Source organism: Zingiber officinale, chromosome 8A, assembly GCF_018446385.1.
Source record: "Zingiber officinale cultivar Zhangliang chromosome 8A, Zo_v1.1, whole genome shotgun sequence".
In the NCBI taxonomy this organism is placed as follows: Eukaryota; Viridiplantae; Streptophyta; class Magnoliopsida; order Zingiberales; family Zingiberaceae; genus Zingiber; species Zingiber officinale.
Window position 1 is genome coordinate 127,737,637 of NC_056000.1, and position 6,839 is coordinate 127,744,475.

General features: G+C 38.5%; 1 long non-coding RNA gene across 1 annotated transcript; it reads left to right on the plus strand.

Annotated features, from left to right (window-relative positions):
- Positions 1-2,234: 2,234 nt before the first annotated feature.
- Positions 2,235-3,046, plus strand: LOC122012814. The gene is made up of 3 exons (XR_006120330.1): positions 2,235-2,409; positions 2,504-2,597; positions 3,028-3,046. It is a non-coding gene; the product is annotated as an uncharacterized LOC122012814 (long non-coding RNA).
- Positions 3,047-6,839: the final 3,793 nt, after the last annotated feature.

Consider the following 6,839-nt stretch of genomic DNA (forward strand, 5'->3'; position numbering starts at 1 on the left):
AGAGCAAGTCAAAAGATCTGAGGATAATGATAAGGTAACTAGATTACTATTTAATATTTTACCTAATGAGATCTTGTGTAAAATAGGCATATATCAAGATGCCAAGGAATTGTGGAGCAAATTGGCCAAGCTCCATGAAAATCCTTCCTCAATGCAAAATGAAGACAAATTCAAAGAGGGAGACTCTTTGAGTGAAGAATGAGAGGATTCAAAGTTGAGAGGTGTTCAACATCTGAGGATGAAGATGAAGAAGCATCCGCATCAAGGATTGAGGGAGAGAGCTTATTGACACCGAAATAAGGAGAACCCTCAATTTTCGAAACCAATGAAGAAGGATCATGTGCCACCCCTACAAGAAAAGATATAACAATTTCAATTGCTCAGAATAAAAAATATATCATATGTTTTGAGTTTAGGGAGAATGGACACTACAAGAGTAAGTATCCAAGATTAGTAAAGAAGAAAACTAAAGTGGCACCCAAAGTGATAGAGAAATCTAAAGAGGTCGGCCCCATGATACGAAAAGGTAGGGAGCACATTGTGTGTTTCTCTTAAAATCAAAAGAAACATTATCGGAACCAATATCTAAAAGGGAGGATTCCGACCAATAACAAAGGAGGAACCTCAAGTCAAGGGAAGCTTCAAAGAACAAAACTAAGGTACCATTAGTTAATAGTACTTATTTAAGTCATGATAAAATACAAGTTAAAAATAATTTTTATGACTTTAGAGCATGTTATCATGAAAATAGGAAGCATGATAATCCTAAGGAAAATTATAGAACATATCATGCTAAAACAACCTTACCTAAGAATAGAAAGGAAGAAAAGGATCTAGGAAAGAATTCTAAGCAATTTAGACATGTGTCCAAAAAGAAAAATACTCAAAACAAATCATCAATTTCAATATGTACCTAGAAAGAAAAATTATTAAGAAAATAATGAAAATTCTAAGTTTGAGGATTTAATGATTGAAAATTAAGTTTTGAAATCAAGCCTATCCAAGTATTCTCTTCAATTGGTTATCACACCTTTAAAAACTCCCCTTTTCTTTCCATTGAGAAGGTAAAAAATGGATTTTCGGTCATAGATTGAAAATTTTAGTGAAAAATTGGAACCATTAACTTTTTTTGAATTTAGTGCAAGGCAATGACCGTCGGCAGCAATGGCGGGCATGCGACAATGGGAAAAGCAGAGGAAACCTAGCAGGCGACGGCAATTCTTGGATGGCATTGTGGGCAACTTCGATGTGAGCACGCAAGGCCAATAGGATGTTTGCTCATAGTGATAGGTGAGGATTTCTGGTGTAGTCAGTGGAGGCAGCAGCTGGGGTAGTGATTGAACAGAAGGACAGTACGTCTCACGCGCAAGGAGACCGATGCAACATAAAAAATAAGGTAATGACCTTCAGCTAATCGCATGGCATAAGATTGTCGGAGGTCAGCTGTAAAATACCGAAAAAAAATGACGAATAATGATGAGGGAATTTTTCAGAATTTTTGGAAATTTTTCTGGAATTTTTCGGAGCTCGTATGGACGAGTTAATGGGGATAAAAACGGGGCCCGGGAAAGCCTGTTTGGGTTACCCCATTTAAACGAGGAAAAATTTTATTTATTTATTTAATTTCTTTTCCTCGTTACTGTGCCCTAACCCTTTCCTCTTCGACGTCGCGCGCCCCTCTTCTTCCCTGCCGACGCTATGATCTTCCCGACGCCACTCCTCTTCCTCTCCTCTCTGCACCGAGCCACCGGCCATCTTCTCTTTAGCCTTTCTTCTTCGCTGAGCACTGCGCCGCCGACGCAGATCTTGTTTTCTTCCACGGCTGTCCACCGAATCTAGGAGAGGAGACCTAGTTCAGATTTGTCTCCACCGGATCGCCAGCGACGCCATATCCTCACAGCGATGCCCCATCCTCACTGCCGGCCTCCCCTGTGCTCTAGCGATAGCACTGATTGCCTTCTTCTGCTGCGATTTGGGAGCACAACAGTCGTGCCTTAGCGTCTGTGCCGTAGCCGCTTAGCACCGCCCGACACCTCCTGGCACAGCCGAGCCCTCTCCCGATCTCCCATACTTCGTGCCCTAGCCCCGGTTTGGCACCGCTGACCATCAGATCCCTACCTTCAATCGCCAACCTAATTTCAAGATTGGTGCTAGACTTGATCCTTGGTCCGACAGGAAGTTTCTGATCAAGTAGATTTATCCGGCAATGTGACTGAAAGGTAAGGGTTGAGGGTTTGATTTTATGCTCAGTTATGGAAGCGTTGATTTTGATCTAGGGGTGTTGGGTTGCAGATTGTTAGTTGTGGCAATTCTTATGGGGTCGAGGATTTCTGTTAGAGTTCGTACAAGTCATCTTTTCCGGCAGCAACCTTCTACAGCAGCGTATCATCAGCTGAGGATTTAAAGGAGGTAAGTTGTTAGTTAAATGTTATTAATCAAGAATTAGAGTTGAATTCTTGGTTGTGGTTCTATGGATATTGATTTGGAATGTTTGAATGGAAAGGTGCAGCGGGTTTACTTTGGTTTTGGCTGAGTTTCCAGCAGCATACAGTTTCATCTATTCAATTGTGGGTCAACAGAAATTCATCTGGTTTTAGGTGAGTTTTGAAGTTTTATTCTTGTCTACATTTGGATGTGAGTAGTGTGATGTGGGTAGGATGAATGATTGTTGGTTGGATTATCAGATGTGGTGGTTTGGTTAGTTGTAGACGATGATGTTTGGTTGTTGTGGAGTTATGATGGAAATCTTATTGATTGATTGATGTAGAAGGTCACATGATCATTTATACGATTATGGGATTAGTATCATGATTTGTTATGATGGATTGTTAATTAAATTGATATCGTGATAAATAGAAGAGTTTATGAATGGTTTAATCATTGGATTGATTATAAAATGTGGAGTGTCTTGGAAAGATTAAAGGATTCATGGATGGTTTGATTTGGGTTTTCCCTAATTAGGTTGAGTTGAGATTTAGCTAACTGATGCATATGTAATTAGCTAAATTATAATCATGTGATTTGCAGGATGTTGATTCGGGACGAGCACTTCGATATAGAGGTTGATTAGCTCGATCTACATTGGAGGCGGGTACCTCTTGACTTATCTTTTATGATATTGTCATTGGATATGCATAGTATTTTATAACTACAAGCAATGAACATGTTTGTCTTTGGTATGTCACTGTTTGATATCCATAGTATGTTAGGGTTATCGCCTGTGACGTATCCGTGCTTATATCATGTGATTTATTGCCATGAGTACTGTATTACCCTAAGTATCTTAGTTTCTAGAATAAGTGGCATACCATGTTTTACTGAGGTTAGGACTAGGTTCTGGACTTTTGGTTTCAGTCATGTGTATCGAGATTATCTGATACTTAGGTTTTATGCCATGACTGGCTTGTGTACCTCTATTTGTATATCATATATGATTCGTGTACCTAGACCTTGATTCTTGATATGTGCATATTGTTGGTACATATGTTATGGAAGGAGATATGTTTAGGATCTAGGTTGCTATACCATAGAGGACCTGTATGCCCTAGATCCGTGGGTTGACCTACTGATACTGTGGTACCCATATTATGTATATATGGATTTTTCTATGCTGATCAGTATATTCCATACTTATTATGTTCAGGACATAGGTTTTTGATATTCTATCTGACCTGTGTATTCTAGATTTTGGTATGTGACCATCGCTTTTACAGTACCCATTTTGTATATATGGATATGGTTATGTTGATCAGTTTTTGTTATGCATAGTGACATGCATCATGATTGCATGCTGTGCGATTGTCGGCTCCACTATGGTTGAGCCCATCGCCAGTTACATGTACTGCACACACCCCCACTCATGGTTTAGTGGTATATCAGGCAGGTGTGTGGCGGTTCTGCTGTTTGGCTCCGTTGGTCTTATGACTCAGCGTGGTAGCCAGCAATCAGTTCCGCTCTGTTTGGCTCCGCTGGCATTTAGTGTAGCAGCGTGGTAGCCGGCAGATGGTGGACTCTGTTTGGCTCCGTTGGTCAGGTGACTCAGCGTGGTAGCCGGCAGAGATGTCCTCCCCGTCATCGTGTACCGGGAGATGAGAGCATTGAGCTCCCCCATTTATGATTTGGGGTCACAGGACAGGAGTACTCCGACAGCATTCCATCCACTCGATCACTGTTCAGGAGCAGTGATGTTAGAGTGCACGGTCATCACATGCATTGATTGCTTTTATTTGTTTGTGTTTGCTGCACTTATATGCTGCATTTTGGTGGATGCATTTGTTTGACATGCATACAGGAGACATATTGCGTATCGATTTGATGACCCTTTAGTTCAGGATAGGAGTTCCTGGTGAGTACAGCTTCCTTGGTTACTGTTCAGTTTTGTATATTTCCTATATATTATTCGGAAGCTGTATTCCATGTTTTATTGTTGTTAGATATATCTTACTAGGCATGTCTATTGGTATTCGCTGAGTTGTTGAACTCACCCCCGTGGACACTATCTTTTCAGGTATCAGGTTATTTATGGTGTCGCTTGGAGCATCCTGTCTGCTGGTCCCCACGTCACATCAGAAGACATATCTCCGCCTTTTTGTTATTTTATCTTGGTATATGAGATGTGTGTATTTGGCTTTGTGTGTTCCGATTTTTTTTGTGTTTGGAGTGTTGTTTTGGTTGTCTGGTGTAAGCCTAGCCGGCTAGCAGTGATTTATTTGGTTTGTATTGGATTTCTGTCATTTTCGTTGTGTTGGTTTTGTTCCAGCCGTGTGGGCTGATGATATATATATAACTGCGTGGTTGTGTGTATATTCCAGCCGCCTGTGGCTGATGTATATTATGCCTGTAGAAATGCTTCAGATTGTCACCCGTACAGGGGAGGTGCTGCCAAAATTTCTTCGGACAGGGACTCCTCTGGGGCGTGACATCAGCTGCCCAACTAGTTCTGTGACAAAGGGAAAAGGGGGTCGCAACACCCGAAGTCGGGTGCACAAAGAGTAGCGGTAGCTTTCGCGGCGGACCCGCGCGCACGTGGTGAAGGACAACGCCGCGTAGATGAACAGTGGTGGAGGAATTAGATTTAGGGTGTTTGAGTATAAACTTAGGTTTAATTTTCAATAACTCCCACTTTAAATATGTATTCTAAATAAGCTTTTCTAAGCCCTATCCATTTATCCCTATAAAAATATCCAAATATTCATATTGAATTCTAAAAAAATACATAAAATTATAATAAATTCTATAAATTTATTTCCTTATATATTAATTATATTCTTATTAGTTTAACTAAATAAATTTAATTATGTAAACTTTTAATCATTATATATATATATATATATATATATATATATATATATATATATATATATATATATATATATATATATATATATATATATATATATATGTTAACCTACGTGAATCTCATTGTGCCACGTGCAATTTGAAGTCATTAGCATAATAACTGAGTGCACTGTTATCTAACGAAAAGGTCTAGATATAAGATTGATTATCCTAGAATCTTTCATATTTGATATTCTACACTCGTTCATTTATAAAAGTAGTTATGATATAAATTAGGTGACAATTTGATATGGATGTATGAAATATAAATTATTCTTTTACTTACATAGATTTGAAATCATAAAAACCATGAGGATGGTTAAAAAAGGAAAGTTTTAAAACTTTTAAACTTTCTTTTAAAACATGTGGCCTAATTCAAATAAGGAAAGTTTTATAATTTTAAAATCTCTCTTTCAAAACTTGTAGATATTTACAAAGAGAAGATTTTAAAAATTCAAAACACCCCTCATACTTTGAATTATGTGGCCGACCCCCTTCATATTGCTTGTGGCCGGCCCCCTTTGAGAAAGTAGTGGTCGGCCCTTGGCTTAGTCACCAAGCCTTGGGCCGGCCCCCTCTTGGACACCAAGATGGGCTTTTCATGGGTGGATATGAGGCATTAATGAGGCTACGACAGAGACCTAGAGGAGAAATTGGTTTTGGCCTCCCGACGAGCTCGAGTATCCCGTGTTCGTCCCGAATACACAACTCAAGTTCATCAATAATAACTCATTCCACTAGAGAGTTATTATTGCACTACCGCACCAATCCCAAATTACATTATTGTCTCCTTCTTATCATGAGTGTGTTAATCTCCCTGTGTTTAAGATATCGAATGTCTATTAATTTAATGAGTTACTGACAACTCATTTAATTAACATCTAGCTCCGAGAGTAGTACCACTCAACATTATTGTCATGTCGGACTAAATCCACCTGCAGAGTTTAACATGGCAATCCTTATGAGCTCCTCTTGGAGACATTATCAACCTAGATTACTAGGACACAGTTTTCTTCTATAATAAACAACACACACTATAAGTAATATCATTTCCCAACTTATCGAGCCTTTTGATTTATCGAACTAAATCTCACCCATTGATAAATTAAAGAAATAAATATTAAATATATATGCTTGTCATTATATTAGGATTAAGAGCACACACTTCCATAATAACCGAGCTCTTGTTCTTTTATTTAGTTGAGTATAAAAAGAAATTACCTCAATGGTCCTACTCAATACACTCCAAGTGTACTAGTGTAATTATATAGTCAAGATAAACTAATTCCTAATTACACTACGACTGATCTGATGGTTTGTTCCTTTCCATCTCGGTCGTGAGCTACTATTTATAATTTATAAGGAACTGATAACATGATCTTCTATGTGTGACATCACACACCATGTTATCTACAATATAAATTAATTGAACAACTACACTTAGCATATAAATGTAGATATTTTTGACCAATGTGATTCTTTATTTTAAAATAAATGTTTAC